At 34.8% G+C, this 15,555-nt stretch overlaps 1 protein-coding gene across 1 annotated transcript in view; it reads right to left on the bottom strand.

Annotated features, from left to right (window-relative positions):
- The window catches only part of sntg2 (syntrophin, gamma 2), a 375,695-nt gene that overhangs the window by 159,385 nt on the left and 200,755 nt on the right, over positions 1 to 15,555 (bottom strand). The gene's annotated exons all lie outside the window — the stretch shown is intronic.

Raw genomic sequence — 15,555 nt, 5'->3', positions numbered from 1 at the left:
TTGGTCACCATTTGTATTTTACCAGAAGGTTTGGTTTGAAAAAGGTAAATTGAGGTGCTGTCACTTTTAAACTGCAAACACATCTTTTAAGCCATGTTCTTTCAAGCTGAGATGATTTTCACATACTTAACTTAGCAAGCTGGGGATTCATCAGTTCCTGTCAGTACAAGTAACTACTATTGTGTGAAGGCATATCAAAACAGCTTACTCCTCTGATAAGAAAAAAAAGCAGAAGAAAGCAAAGAAATAACAAAAGATATAAATCACCTTGATATGGTATTCTCCAAATCGCAAATAGGGAAATATACAAAGCCTCTAAAAGCTAAAGTTGAACAAAATTAGCTCCTATAAAAGTCATGTGTTGGTTAACAGACTAAAACATTTTAGTTTAGTGATTTAGTTAGATCACATAAATAACAATAATGAGTTTCAGCATGCCTTACAATACTCACAAGGACTAATTGTTCCTTGAATTTTACAAGGATTTTTTGGACTCTTATAAGCCCATTGCTTAGGAATTGCTTAAGAAGTCCCATTTCTTATTTATAGATTCCACAGTGTATCCGCTTATCCTTCATATGGGCTGAAACCAATTAAGGAGCTGGTCTAGTTACTGCCCTTAGCCATTACTAAATCTGGATTTGGAAATAATACATAAAGAGATAGTTCAGAGATTTGATTCAGAATCAGTAATCCATTTTGTATTGATCATTATTATATTACCATCAGTCTATGAAACATTTAATACAGTGATTACACTTTTTCTAATTAAGACACAGTATAATAAATGTCATGTTTTTACATACAGTAGACCTTTCATACAGCATTCAACTGTTCCCCTCTGTCAGCCTGACTGGGAAATCTATAAATTCCAATCGTGAAATATTCTATTTAGTTCAAAATATAACTTCTTCTCTCACTCAGAATTGTTACAAAAAAACATAATTGTTACTGTTAATTCAACTTGGATGAAGGCATCACATAAAATAAATTGAAAATAGTAGTATCATTAAATTGAAAAGACAACACTTTTACTGTTTATTTATTACTATAAGCCACAGATACAAGTCTTTTGATGTACTGCACCAATCCATTATGAAATCCAAGACTTTGATCACACTTGGTCCTCCCTTCTGTGACAATACTGACCTTAACTCCACTGGTTTCCTCAGCCATTGTGTAATTACCACAGGGTTTTGCCACACAAGTACAGTTTACCTTCTTCCGTCAGACACAGAGTCTGGAAGCATTGATAAATCAAATGCCTTATGGTGTTTGGGTTATCAAATTCCCCCAATCTCTTTTTTCTACCTGAATCTTAAATCTAAGGAGAAGCTTAACCTTTCAACCATTCCTTAGCCTTAACTACTAGAAATTTAGCTTTAGCCTAAGGATTCCCTTTCCCCCAACATAGCTGCAGACACCATTTCCACCCAAGAGCTCCACTTCTTTCCTATCCTTAGAGCAATCACTTCTAACCTTTGGATTAAACCTTTCAAGTAGCTAGCCAGGCTTCTCTCCTTCTGGTCTTCCCTTCCATACTCCGGAGGTAACTTTTCCGTCACAATTTCATCTAACCTCTGCTACTGTGAGACTGATCTTAACCATAAATTAACCTGGACCTCTGAGAGGAGAAATTGTTGTTAATGGGTTTACACTAACCACGAGCCTACGTCTACATTTTTAAAGAGACCTAGCTAGCAAAAGCTATAGCACGGTGCCCTGTTGCAATCACATGCAAAAGCCTGCATCAATGTACCTTAATAAGTTTCTCAACCAGCTCTGTCAGCTCTGTCACTGATCTAGTTGAATGGAGAATTATTTTTATTACTGTACATCTCATTTTACTTTAGCCAACTGCTTGCTTATTTTCTTTAAAAGTACACCTTTATTTTGGTGAATTTTCCACATATTTGTGTCAGTGTAATTGAGACATGTTTTAAATAATTGTTGCTTATTGTTTTATTTGTGAGAACCATTCAATTATTACTAAGTACACTGTTGTACTAGCCTATTATTCCCTTTTATTTTTTTAAAGATACGTGTAACTGCACTTTTCATTCTTGTCATAACCTCTTTCTCGAGGTAAGCTAAATTCCAATTTGATCCCCAGTGAGGCTGACAGGAGTTTCATGTCTTGTCCAGGTAATTGCCTGAAAGGTGAGATTTATATCTACTTATTCCATAAAAGTCACTTAACCAGAGGACACTGACTTGCAGTCTGGTCAGAAAAAAAAGTTTCAAGATGGGAGGTTTTCCCCTGTAAGGGTTGTTGCAAACAAATGTCAAACCAAAAGTCAATTTCAGGCAAGCTGAAAAGAAAAACAAGCAATCTTAGCTTTTGACAGCAAATAATTTTCAATCTGAGAGATTCCAGAGTTTCCAATTTTTCTTCCCCTTGAGACAAAACCAGGTTGACCTTAATGTACCATGACCTTTGGTTCTGATGAATTCTATGTATGTGTGAAGTGGACACTCACAATAGAGAGCATGTTACTTTAGCACAGGAAAATCAAAAATATTTTCTTTCTGTAAGCCACTACAATATATTGTACTGTATGTGTGGGTTAATAATGGATGTTTGGAATATTCTTATTCTCAGCAACCAGTTTATATAAGCAATTACTGTTAAACTTTACCAGTGGGGGATATGATACAGTCCTGGTTCGCCACGACCGTTAGTTTTATCCAGTGAGAAAAGAAGTTGTTTTTAATGACAATTTGGTGAAATGATACAAACATGTTGTTCTGCCATTGGTTTCACACCAGTCATTTACAGTGTTAAAAAAATACTGATGACAGACACTTGCATATAGCAGTTAAGTGATAAATGATTCTAGAGTTGGACTGCAGGACCTTTGTTTACCAGTCCTACATAGCTCTTATATTTGAACTGTTGCTCCTGTGTCATCAATGTTTATGTCATGAAGGAAGGTATGCTCTTCCCTTCCATATCATGACACTTTGCCCTGTAGATATAATTGCTAAATTTGTCACATTTGTGACATGACATGTTCTCCATCTGTGGTGTACTGTAAAGTGTTCAAGTACTGTTTTCTCTACAAAATGTATGTATATATAGTATACAATATATATGTATGAATAAGTAAAAGGTTTATTCCATGCTGAAAAGAGAAAAAAGAAAACACAATGTTTAGGCCATGGAGCCTTCTTCAGGTGTGGAGCTGAAGAAGGCTCCATGGCTGAAACGTGTTTTCTTTCTTCTTTTTTTCAGCATGGAATAAACCTATTACTTGTTCCTTTGCAGCCTATGCATGCTAACACAGCTACCCACCTGAACTACATATGTATGAATACTCCAGCTTATTTTCAAAGCAATGTGTTGATGAGTGGTCTGGTTATCTACTTTCATAAATTTATTGTCATAATCAGCTGCTTAGACATTATTATGTCAAACATTAATTTCCAAAAGTTCCATTACCATATCTAATGAGTGATACTGGAATTAAATCTGTTTTTCTAGTCTGCTAATGATAGCTAGCCTGCATTGTAATATTTGACATGCACTGACTCTATATTTTCTTTTATTTTTAAGAAATCCAAAACATTCACAAATGCCTTTCATATATTCTTTGACTAACATATCTCAATTGGGTAATAAGTGAGAATGAAAAGTATCCTGCCTTAAATATTTATAAAGAAAGAAATGCCACCTATCTAATTAAATTCATTATGTATTTCCTTTCATCAGCTGAATGTTATCTATGCTGCACATGACACCTGTTAGTGAATTTTGATTAAGTTGTTTGTGGCTGTACAAGACTAATAACAGCTTATTAGAAGAAATAAACAGATACATAAAATACTATAAATAGAATTTATATTTATTTATCTAACTATTAACTTTTGGATAAGATGTGAAAATAATTGGGTAAGCTATGAAAATAGATTTACAACATTTTTTTTTCAACTAAACACAACAAGCTTTGGTTAACTAGTATTAAAGGCACCATTACAGTCATCTCTAATGACTCTGTATTGACAAACATCAATCTAGAACGTCATTGTTGCACAACAAATCATAGTTTAAGCATTGGTTTTTGGCATTTACAATGAGTTATTACTGTATATTAACCTTAGTGTAACTAACCTCAGTAGCAGTCACGAACTGAGGTAGTGTGTCACGAACACAGACTGAAATCCGTGTCAGATCTTGTAGAAGACCCTATGCGATGCGGTAAGAGCTGGAGAAAACAGGAGGCGTGGTAAAAGGGAACACACAGGGGTTTAATAGTGCACAAAAATAATAGTGACAATCCTTGAGACAGTGTACAGGGAAGACAAAACGGCATCCAAATCCAAACGGGTCCAAAGGCAGGTCAAAGCACAGTCCGAAAGTCAACAAGGAATCCATCCTGGGACGCGACAAAGTTAAAATCCCCGGGAGGGGGGAGCACACGGACAAACAAAACATGGAGGTCCAAGGGTGACGGGGCGAGATCCTCCAGACCCCGGGCTCAGGAAGCGGGAGATGTCGGGGATGAGGCCTATGCCCTCAGGAGACGGACGTAGGGTTTCCTGGTGCTAGGCGGGCCTCGCGACATCTTACCCTAATGATGAGCCCCGAGGACTGGAGGAGCTGGTCTTTAAATAATAACTCTAAAAGGGTACACCTGGAGAGCTAAATCACACGGACAATAATGAGAGCAGCCCTCTAGGGAGGGATGTCGGGCGTGACACAGTGATGACAAGATGAAGTGTGTTCTGGACTGGGAGGACTTTTTTTAGATTTAACACATGATCATTTTAAATCCTGATTATATTCAGATACAGTAGGGTTACACTTGATGACCCTCCTCAAAATCTGAAGAATTGTGAATCTCCTACAAAAGGAATTTTTGAATATTTCTTATGAAAGTCCTGGCATCATTGTTCTTCTGTGCTAATGTGTCATTTCACGGTGTTTTAGCTACAACATCTGCCCAAGGTATCCTCAAAATCTGCTCATATACTGTATAATGTACAGTACATAGAAAAGTTTCTATTCCTCAAAATGCTGAGAATAAATTAATCTAAATTCAGGTGATTGGTGATGCATAATATGACAACTGGAATGTAGCCTATGTAAAAAATTCCCTGGCTCACGTTACTAATATTCGGACACAATCTGCATTCAATCACTGTCAGGGAACTAACACTTCAAATAGCTTATGCCAAGTGCTGAAATAATTCATTATTTCATTTTGAAAAACACTGAAAATGCCTGGCTTCTTTTGTAGTTGTTATTATAAATGAAATTCATCCCCTTTTAATAATTATCTGCCTTAAGGCATGAAGGAAATATCGTTAAAACCATGTATTTATATCAATACATTATTACTTCAGAATACTATAATAATTTGTTACAGCTTTAGGTGACTGAGAAGTGTCTCTTAGATTTTAGGTAAAGTTTGTGACACTGCGAAGAGTAAACACTTCTAACTTCAAGTTGTAAATGTTATCTTAGTATACCTAGGTAAGTCATGGATTAATGATTGTCAAAGAGCAGTACAGACACACAAAATATAAGATCACATAAGAGCACAGAAGAGTTGGGACTTGAAGCTTGCACCAGGCAAGCACCAGAGAGCCCCTACTTCATGATCAAATCAAGCCTGACTGGAGCTAAGTATTTGAACCTTGTTATAGAGAGCATGCTATTCTGTGTTTTTAGGGAACTTATGTTTCCTGAGTAAAAGATACCTCACTTAGATAAGTCTTTCCTGCTTAAGGTGTATTTTTATGGATAGGGATATAGGCTCCTATTTATTTTTTGGCATCCAGGGTGTAGAGAGAGAGATTTAACTGCAGGTTGCATTGTATTTAGTTAAAGGCAGCTCATCTCTTGTGTGGCCTCTGCAGGTATATTAAGAGTTTAATGCTTAGTAAGAGTCAGGGGTTTTCTGGGTTACCTGAATGTTAGGCCTCTGAAATGCCTTGTTTGTACTGTAAATACTGTACATAAAGTAATTTGTGTGTTGTATGTTGTGTGTAGTGCAGTTTGTATTTTTGTCATTGTAATAAATATTTGTTAAACCAAGTGTGCCTAGATTATTACTCCTCTCAACAAAGGTGTGCCAGAGAACAAAGAATTCACGTGCCTTCAATTATACCAACTGCTGGGGTGTATTGCTAGAAATCACTTACAATTTGGGGTTTATGAATAATTATTTTACTTATTGACTAAATCCTGATTTTCACCATTTTCGTAGCTCCATTTGTAACAATGTAGAAGTAATAATAACAGCATAATAGTATAATATACCATGATAATCTTAACTATGGATCATTATGTTTTATTGATATTTTTGTACACATAATAATATGTATATCCATATTCAATCTCGTCATCAAAAGAGGCTTTGTAATTATTAGAATGTGACTGAAAATTTAATTAAACCTTAGAGAACTTTATAACACAGCCATAATTGAATCAGTGTTTCTGCATTTTCTTCTATCTTACATAAGTTGCCTGATTTGCCAATAAAAATAAATATAAAAATACTAATAATTAAACAATAAAATGTATTTGCAGATAATTGCAGAATGCATGCTTTTAACACTTTGCAACCCACATGCACAGTGGAAATGGGCAGATAACACATCATACTGACCTATGAGGAAATTGATCAAGCTTTGCTCTAAAATTAAGTTAATCAACTACAATGTCTTCAATATGACCTGCAAATGTTGGCCAATATTTACATGACATGCCTTATCCCATACACATAGCTGGGAGAATTCTCAGCAAAAACAGAAACAATTTCATCCTGAAAAGGCTACCTGGGCAAGGGCCATCAGGCAACAGATCACTGACATATTTTTTAATGTACTAATTTCCAAGAATATTCATCCTTCATGCATAAAGAATATAGTAAGTATTCAAAATCTACTTCCAACATCTTTAGGGTGCTGCAGCAGTACCTGACACTGCAGGAGCAATACGTATACAACTAAATTTGAAAAAAAAAACATCCTGGATTTTTAAAAATAAGCAGATCTTGGGAAAACAGGTACTACTTTAACACCCAGGAGAATGCAACAGCTACAACTAACTTGGCTAGACTATTTTGTCACCAAAGAATGTCATTGTACTAAGAGAGGAAGTAAGAGATACTGTACATAAGATATTTACGCCATAACAATTTTATGACAAAACAATAACAATCATAAAATATTTTGAGGACACACTTGGGTTCAATAGTGGGTTTGCTCAAGAAAATAAGAACAAATCTAGTAATTATTATATTAAACTACAAAACCCTGAAAGTTAGTTGGCCCTGTGAAGAGATTTTACTATGGCAGAATACAATATCTTGAAGGAAACAAAACTCACATAAAAACTAATACAGGCTCAAAAATCATAGCCTAGTCATAGGAACTGGCTGAACAAAAAATCATAGACTAATAGACAGGACAAACTGAAAGGTCACTATGAGGTGGAACATATCAAGTTAAATATACAGTACATTTGCTGCTACACTTCACTAAATACACAAAATAAGATAAACATACTGTACCACCACAAAATCCTGAGTTGGAAAATACAATTCTAAAAAATTAGATCTAAATTAGATTGTCACTTAAATAAAGAATACTAACAAAATCAACAATGGCAGTATACTACATCAATAAATTGAAAGGAGATGCTCTTTAGCAGCAGCAATCAGAACCTAAAACTCCTGATCAGGATTGCAATTATTTGGCAAGTACAGTATATATCCAGATAAAATGAGGCCCATATAGATTCTGGCACAAAAAAAACAAAAACAAATAAAAAATTAAATGTATATGGAAAAACATGCTCACACAAGATTGTTCCATGATTTAATAATTTGTTCAATCATACTCATATATTGATGGATAAATGTTTGTTATACATAAATTCATATTAAGATCAGTAAGGAGTCATGAATTTGTAGATTTTCTTTACATTAGCTATCCATTGTTGTCAAGGATGATTGTCTTATATTAAGAAAAAGGAGTCTGATTAAACCATTATACAGTAGAATAGTTCTCTCTGAAAGCTCCCACTTTGCTTTCTTTATTCTGGCATCTTTGGGTTTCAAACTTCTGGGCTTTTTCCCAGATACTGTATGTTCTTGAGTATCTGCTATCAGATTATTATGTAATTTGATCAAGAGCCATCCCTTGGCATTTGATATTGATGTTGCATTTCTTGAAGTTTCAGGGAAATTCCTTTTTTAACGTGGCCAATTCAATAGATGTGATGGTAAAATACTATGGCTTCACGTTTGTGGTGCATTCTTGATGTACAGTAGATGCATCTGTTCTTCCACTTAATACATTAAATATCTTAGGGCACCAAGGGGATTTTTTTTTCCAATTCTGTTTCTCAACACAACTTTTTTTTTTCCTTGGGAATTTTTGCCTGTTCATCAGCGATAGTTTTCTGAGAAGCAGGTAGGCACTCGGTTTTATGTTTTAATTACACTTGAAACAGAAGAGCACTAATGGGGAGACATATACTGTACATACTGATGCAGCCATTCAAAACACGTCATACCGCATTTTACCACATACAAATTTGATTATGTTAATAATATCTAAAATCACCTTGTAAAACCGCCAGGTGGAGCTAATAAAGCATAACCTCTCATGTACAGCATTTGAGCTGTCAATCACTGCTGAGGGACAATCTTTATCCAATTAAGAATTTAAGTTGTATACTCTTTATACTTTTAATTTTCAACTGTGTATTACAGCATGTTAATCATTAAACATTAAAAGTTGGTATATTTTATAAAAGCAAGATTGGTTAGTTGGACAAAAGTACACAACCTACCACCTTTATCATAAATATTTTAATTATGCAGAAATACTTTATGCATCAAAGTCTTTACTGAAGATATTACTAATAGTATGAAAAATGAATGACCTTGGACAAGTTGTAAGCTCGAAGTATTACCCTGGTCCACTTTCTTTGTAACCGTCTTTGTAAATGAGAAGACTTTATTTTTTCATTGACGAAAAGTAACACCACAGCATTTCGTTGATCCAATCACGTATTCATTTGCAATCATACAAAGTAAGTTTTGAGAATCTCCTATTCACCATGCCTTTCATGTGCTCATAAACGATATTAATTTAGGAACATAAACATATTATGTAAACTATATATGGCTGGTATTGGTACTTTAAAGAAAAAATACACACCAGTATTCCACTTTCTACCTAAACATTTTAAGCATCAAAGTCTTACATGTGGTTATTTTGGAAACGTTTTTACATGCTTCTTCTGACCATATTGTTTATATACTTTGTGAAAAGTAATAATGTTTTAACCTTTTCTGCGAATTCGCTCGTTATCGGCATAAACAAAAGCATTCTTTTAGAATTTGATTAACAACGAATATAACATGGAATCGCGTATCTAAAGAGCATGCTTGCCAGCTTGGTGACGTCACCGCCTTTCCCTCTAAATAGCTAGCCAAATAATAGGCAGTGAAAACATTTGTCTGTCTATCTGTGGGGGGAAGGGGGACTGTCTTTCATTGGAAGGTCCGCCTATTCTACTCTGAGAATGTAGGGGGGAGGAAAAGTACCCGTGGTCTTTTCATTGATAAAGTTGTGTTAACAAAAACTACAGTATGCTTAAGAGTTGTTAAATCGGTTCTATTTATATTTTAGCACCAGCCAGCCAGCCCAAACCACACAGACACCAGCTAGCCTGCTAGAGCAAAGCATCACAGATCACAGATCAGTCCCAGTGTGTGAGATATTGCTGTTTGATCTTTGATCTGAGCTTTAATAGAGAGCTTATCTCTATTAATATAACTATCGAGTAGTATTAAATACAATTTTTTTGTATAGATGACACTTTTCTAAAATGTATTAAAAAAATAAAAAAGATTACAATCTAATCTTTCCACGTTTGAATCCCAGGAACAACACACTCCTGTTTTGTTTAACAATAGTATTAAAAATAAATCTAAATGGTGAGAAAGCTATGCTTAAAGTTAATTAAGGGACTTAAAAGACAAAGATAACGGTTTACATTGCATTGTCAGATTGTGATTCAATAAAGGCATTTAATTAAACACCCATTTGTGATTTTAATCAAAACAGGGGTAATGGGGTGAGACAATTAGACATGCAATAAACTTCCTCATGATCATCTTAGAATCTTTGTGTAAGCTGTAAGTTTTTTTTTACTTTTTAATCATACATTTTAAACACTTGAATTTTCTAAACGCAATACACATTCCGTACAGATACAGTACAATCACATTCTTCTGTCTTCCTGTGGTGTAAAACGAATTAGTAGGTGATTGAGATAACAATGCATCGCCCACTGAGTGGAATGTTCTTTTTTACAAGTGTAAAAAGAGGTGATACGTGTCTTCTCTATAACTCTTCAGTTTACAGAGAAATTTCACCAGATGCTCACAACATTGTCCAATAATACTTTTCTTTTGTCTAATTTTTAGTTTAGCAGGATTTGCACAATAAGCACATTGTTAAATGGGGATGACATTACACCCGTCTATATCACTGTACAACACTTGAGTCTGAGTGTCTGTTAATAAAACAGAGTGCCTTGCAATACATATATTGTAACTACTTCAGGTGGGTAGCTGCGTCAGCCTGCGTAGTCTGCAAAGGAACAAGTAATAAGTTTATTCCATGCTGAAAAGAGAAGAAAGAAAACACAACGTTTTGGTTGTGAAGCCTTCTTCAGGTGTGAGGGTCTTCAGCTCAAAATGAAACGCTTGGAGTTTGTAATGTAGGGCGCTTTGAACTAGTTAAACTTTGATGCAGGAAAAATGTATTTCCCAGAAGCTATACTGACTCCCTCTGATGCAGCGATCCGCTGGTCAGGTGACTGAGGGCTTGCCAGCGTGGTGACGTCACTGCCTTTCATATGAATAGGGCGGACCTGGTCTGTTTGTGTTGAGGGCAGATCTCACTGTAGCTCGACTGGCTGCTTCCCTGTTGAGTGACGCTGGAGACCTGGATTCAATTCCCGAGCTGGAAGGCATGAGCCTGAAAGCGTTACATAATTAATACTATCTTCCATATCGCATTAACTACCTCTTCAGTTTATTCCGCCAGAGAGTATATGAATATAATTACATCATTCTTTATTTCTTTAGATACGCCCTTATATTATAAACACCCTTAGACTGGGCAAATTATTTTTTTAGTTTTTAAAAAAGAAATAAAAAATGAGATATAATGTGTTCCTGTTTAACTTAGACATTGCATGATTTTAAAAGCTATAAAAACAGGTTTCGATAGTTAATAACCAGTTTTTATGCGTGAAAAATGGGTGATCTTTCTTCCTCGTGATCAGTTTAGAATCTTTGTGTACGCTGTATGTTTTCTTCTTCTTAATTAAATGTTTAAAATACATGAATTTCATGAAGATAGCACACATTTCAAAAAGATAAAACCATATTCTGTTCTCTTCCTGGTATGTAGAACAGATCAGCAGGTCTTTTTTTCCCAATTGCTTTTTACCCCTGTATTTATCATATTGGCCAGCTAATGTCCTCTTTGCTAGCTAATGGTACTTGTGGCTGTGTTTCTGCATTGCGTAGCAACGGGAGACTATATTCTCAGGCGGAGGAATGTAAACATATTAATTTTCGGGTTAAATCATTGTTTTAAATTAAAATTCATTCTCGCATATTTTATGTTTAAAAATATACAACATACAACACTCGCATATTTTGGGACCGTTTTATAAAAGCAATAAGGCAATCGAGGCCTGTACTACAGTATATCATGGATATAGTCACAGTTAAAAGGTTGCCGGCCCTCCACATCGCGTCGGGCCTAACAACACCTTTTAACTGTGATTATATCCATGATATAGTACGGCCTCTCATGCCTTATTGCTTAAATAATTACATTCTGAAAAGTATGAGTTTCTTTTGCTGTGATAACGAGCGCAAGTATTCATGGAAAATGGTAATCATTTAACTTTGAATGTTTGTGATATTTAGAAAGACTAACAAATTCAGTATAGTGTTGATATTTATTGTCAGTAATTATATCAGTAGCAGTTTGAAATTATTCGTTGTTATTAATAAATGACTTATGTAGCTTCGAACATGTCGTGATGTTTAGAAATATAAAAAATGTCAATATAGTGTCCATAATATTTGTTATAGTTTTTCAAAGAAATGTTTATCTGTTAAAAGAAAACTAATGGCGATAGCTGGGGTCGAACTGTCGGATCTCAGGCTCATAAGGCACAAGCTTAAGCCATCACGCCACAGACGCACTCCCATGGAAAGCACTGAAACACCCGTACACATATCAATAGAAAGTCTTATACTACTGTTTAAGCTACAGTATATGAATATAATTATATTGTTATTATTTTCTTTAGATACGCAATTCCATCTTATATTCCCTATTAATCAAATTCTAAAAGTATGCTTTTGTTTACTCCGATAACGACCGTATTCTTAGAAAAGGTTAAAACATTATCACTTTTCACAAAGTATACAAACTTAATATGGTCAGAAGGAGCATGTAAAAACATTTCCGAAATAACCTCATGTAAGACTTTGATGTTTAAAATGTTTAGGGACAATGTGGAATACTGGTGTGTATTTTTTCTTTAAACTACCAAAAACAGCCATATACAGTTTACGTGATATGTTTATGTTCCTAAATTAATATTGTTTATGATCATCAGACACATTATGCTCCTCTTCTTTTTATGCTCAGCTACTAAAATGTCCCTGCAGTTGTCAAATTCCATATAAATATTCAATACTAAGCGGATTAAAACGTGCACAGTAAAGAGATTAAATGATTACAGCTTTTCACTATCGACCAATGTCGGTGCCCCTGTCGGTCATTTTGGCCAGCCAATCGCGTACCGCGGTATGACATAGGTAGTTGCGTGCAGAACGGGTTTTTACAGCACACTTTGAATGGCTGCATCTGTAGAGTAACTGAGGAATTTTTAAAGGGGGACAGGGAGCTTAAAATAGACCAATTCTGTCGGGATCTAAAAAGTTATGAGCAACACCACAAACAAATTCAAAACAAACTACTCATCAATTCTTAAATTATTATACTTTAATTCAATGCTAGAAGCATAAGGATGACAAATCAAGAACTTATTGCATTAATTAGGAACTATGTCATGATAGGAGAAACTGAAACTTTGTTTACTTTGTCTGGACCTCTTGAGATGATAAAGTTATGGAAATGATAGATAAACATTTCAAATTGTTAATAAGATTTAAAAAATGAGGACATTTTAAGAAACGGACGAATTGTTTTGGAAAGGGGATGTCTTGTCTACCTCTTGCCTAATAAATTCTTAAAAGAAGCAACAAGAACATTAGATCATATACATTAACATGATACAGTATATTACGATTTCCAGAAAGTGTTTGATCTAGTCATGAGTATGCCCGGCAATGGGAGGGCACCCAATGCTTCCTGGGATAGGGTTCGATCCACCATGATCCTGAATTAGATAAAAATGATTATAAAAACTGATGTGAGGAGATATTTGATCTAGTGCTCCATACAAGGTTGATCTTCAAATTAAAAGCCATAGAAATCCTAGGCAATGTATATATATTGATTGAGAACTGGTTAGCAAATGGGAAACAGTATGTTATCTTAAGGGGCTTATCCTCAAATTGGGCAGATGAGAGTATTGGTGTGCCTCAGGGATCCATTTTCGGTCCTGGTATATCTGGTATACTTAGCAAACTAGTAACATCTGCTGATGATTCGAAAAATGGGAGAGAAGAAAACAAAAATGAAGTGACAAGGGAATTACACATTTGATTTGTAGTTGATTTTCAGACAAAATCCATAGCTGGGCAAACATTTGGCAAATGAACCGGAGCACTGATAAGTACAAAGTGATCCATGCTTGTAGTAGGTACATCAAATTTACCTACTGTATCACACAGGTGCTTTGGAACTGCAATAAGTTAACTGCAAAAGGAATATCTGTGTTTGTGTAGATTCCTTAATGTCCTTATCAAGACAATATGGAGAATCAATAAAACAGCAAACAGAATGTTTGGGTACCTAGCAAAAAGTGACACAGGGAAGTTATGCTGAAGCTCTAAAAGACACTAACAAGACCTCTGTCTAGATCTCAATATTTTCTATATAAAATAGAATGTAATTCTTTTCTATAATATTTTGTTTAGTTTTGGTCACCATAGGACAGAAATTAAATTATACCCTTAGCAATAATTCATAGAAGAGCAACTAAGAGGACTCCTAGTCTCAGAGGACTGTTGTACTGTGTATGGACAATTTGACAGAGCTAGATCTCTTCAGTCTAGGACAAAGGAGACTGAGAGATTTTATCCAAGTGTACAGAAGCCTTGGGGACACAGATAGGTTTCACATTCAGTGTAGAGCAAGATGACACAGGGTTACTAGTGAAAACCTGAAGGGGAATTTAAGACAGAGAAAGAAAATAGTCCTTCACTCAAGAATCTGTCCCAGGACCTGTACATTCTCATGCAAGCTCAATTGGAAAAAAAAATATAATAAACACCTTTAGAGTTAATAAAAGAAATCCTGGTCTAAATTGTAAGTAAAATCCTACATGAGGGAAAATAATTGTTAAAGGAAACATACATTATGGGGAAAATGTTCTTTTATTAAGCATGTTAGAAACTAATTTATGACTGGTTCCTACTACAGATTTCTGGAATAACAGTAGACTTTATTTCATGTGTGCTGATTGCATTGTGCATAGTAAGGTCCATAAAAGTGATGTTAGCAATTGCAATTGTGTGTTAGGTACAGGAGATTACGGAGAAAGCAAAGACTCAGTTTTATATTAAGTCTGATTGATTGTACACTTCAAGAGCTCCACTGCAAGCCTGGCTCCAGAGGAGTATAATTAGCTTTGTATCTGAATCTGAGAAACATCCCAGCCTTTGAACATGAGTGCAAGAAAGAAAAGGGTTGCAAAGTACAAAAAGTTTTTTTTTTAACTCAAGATATCAAATAACCAGAGGAGTCGTTTCAAAAGAGTACTGTAAGCCAGAATCCTTTGGTTAATAACACTAGTACTGTTTGGTGAAGTGTGGGGTTTTTACAATGCACACAAAATGTCAGTATTATTTTAGGATACAGAGTTTAAAAGGATTAAAATACTTTTTTTCTGTTTTAAAGAAATGAAATCTTAATTTAAAATGCCATTTTTATTGTAAACTAAATTATGCTTAAACTGTCTTGAATTGCAAAATGTGTAGCACATACAGTACAGTATTTGAAAGTGAAATGTATTACTGTATTATACAGTACATTTTGTAACAAAAATCTTAATTACATTTTTAGTGTGAGATATATCAAGGTCCTACAGCATATATTGTATAAGGACAATTTTAACTGAATTTGCAATTAGACATACTGTGGATTTTATGCTCTTTTGGAATAAATAAAAACTAGTTAAAGTTACAGTTGCTCCTTTTACCCTGAGTTGATATACGGTAGCTACTAATTTAAACCACTGATCTTTAGACTATACTTTTATGAATGGATGAGTTTAACACTTAAGTAAAACATACTGTAGCTCCTTAATTA

The sequence above is a fragment of the Atractosteus spatula genome, chromosome 2, assembly GCF_055471065.1.
Source record: "Atractosteus spatula isolate fAtrSpa1 chromosome 2, fAtrSpa1.hap1, whole genome shotgun sequence".
NCBI lineage: Eukaryota > Metazoa > Chordata > Actinopteri > Semionotiformes > Lepisosteidae > Atractosteus > Atractosteus spatula.
Note: the sequence above shows the minus strand (reverse complement) of the source record. Positions and strands in the feature narration are given on the sequence as shown.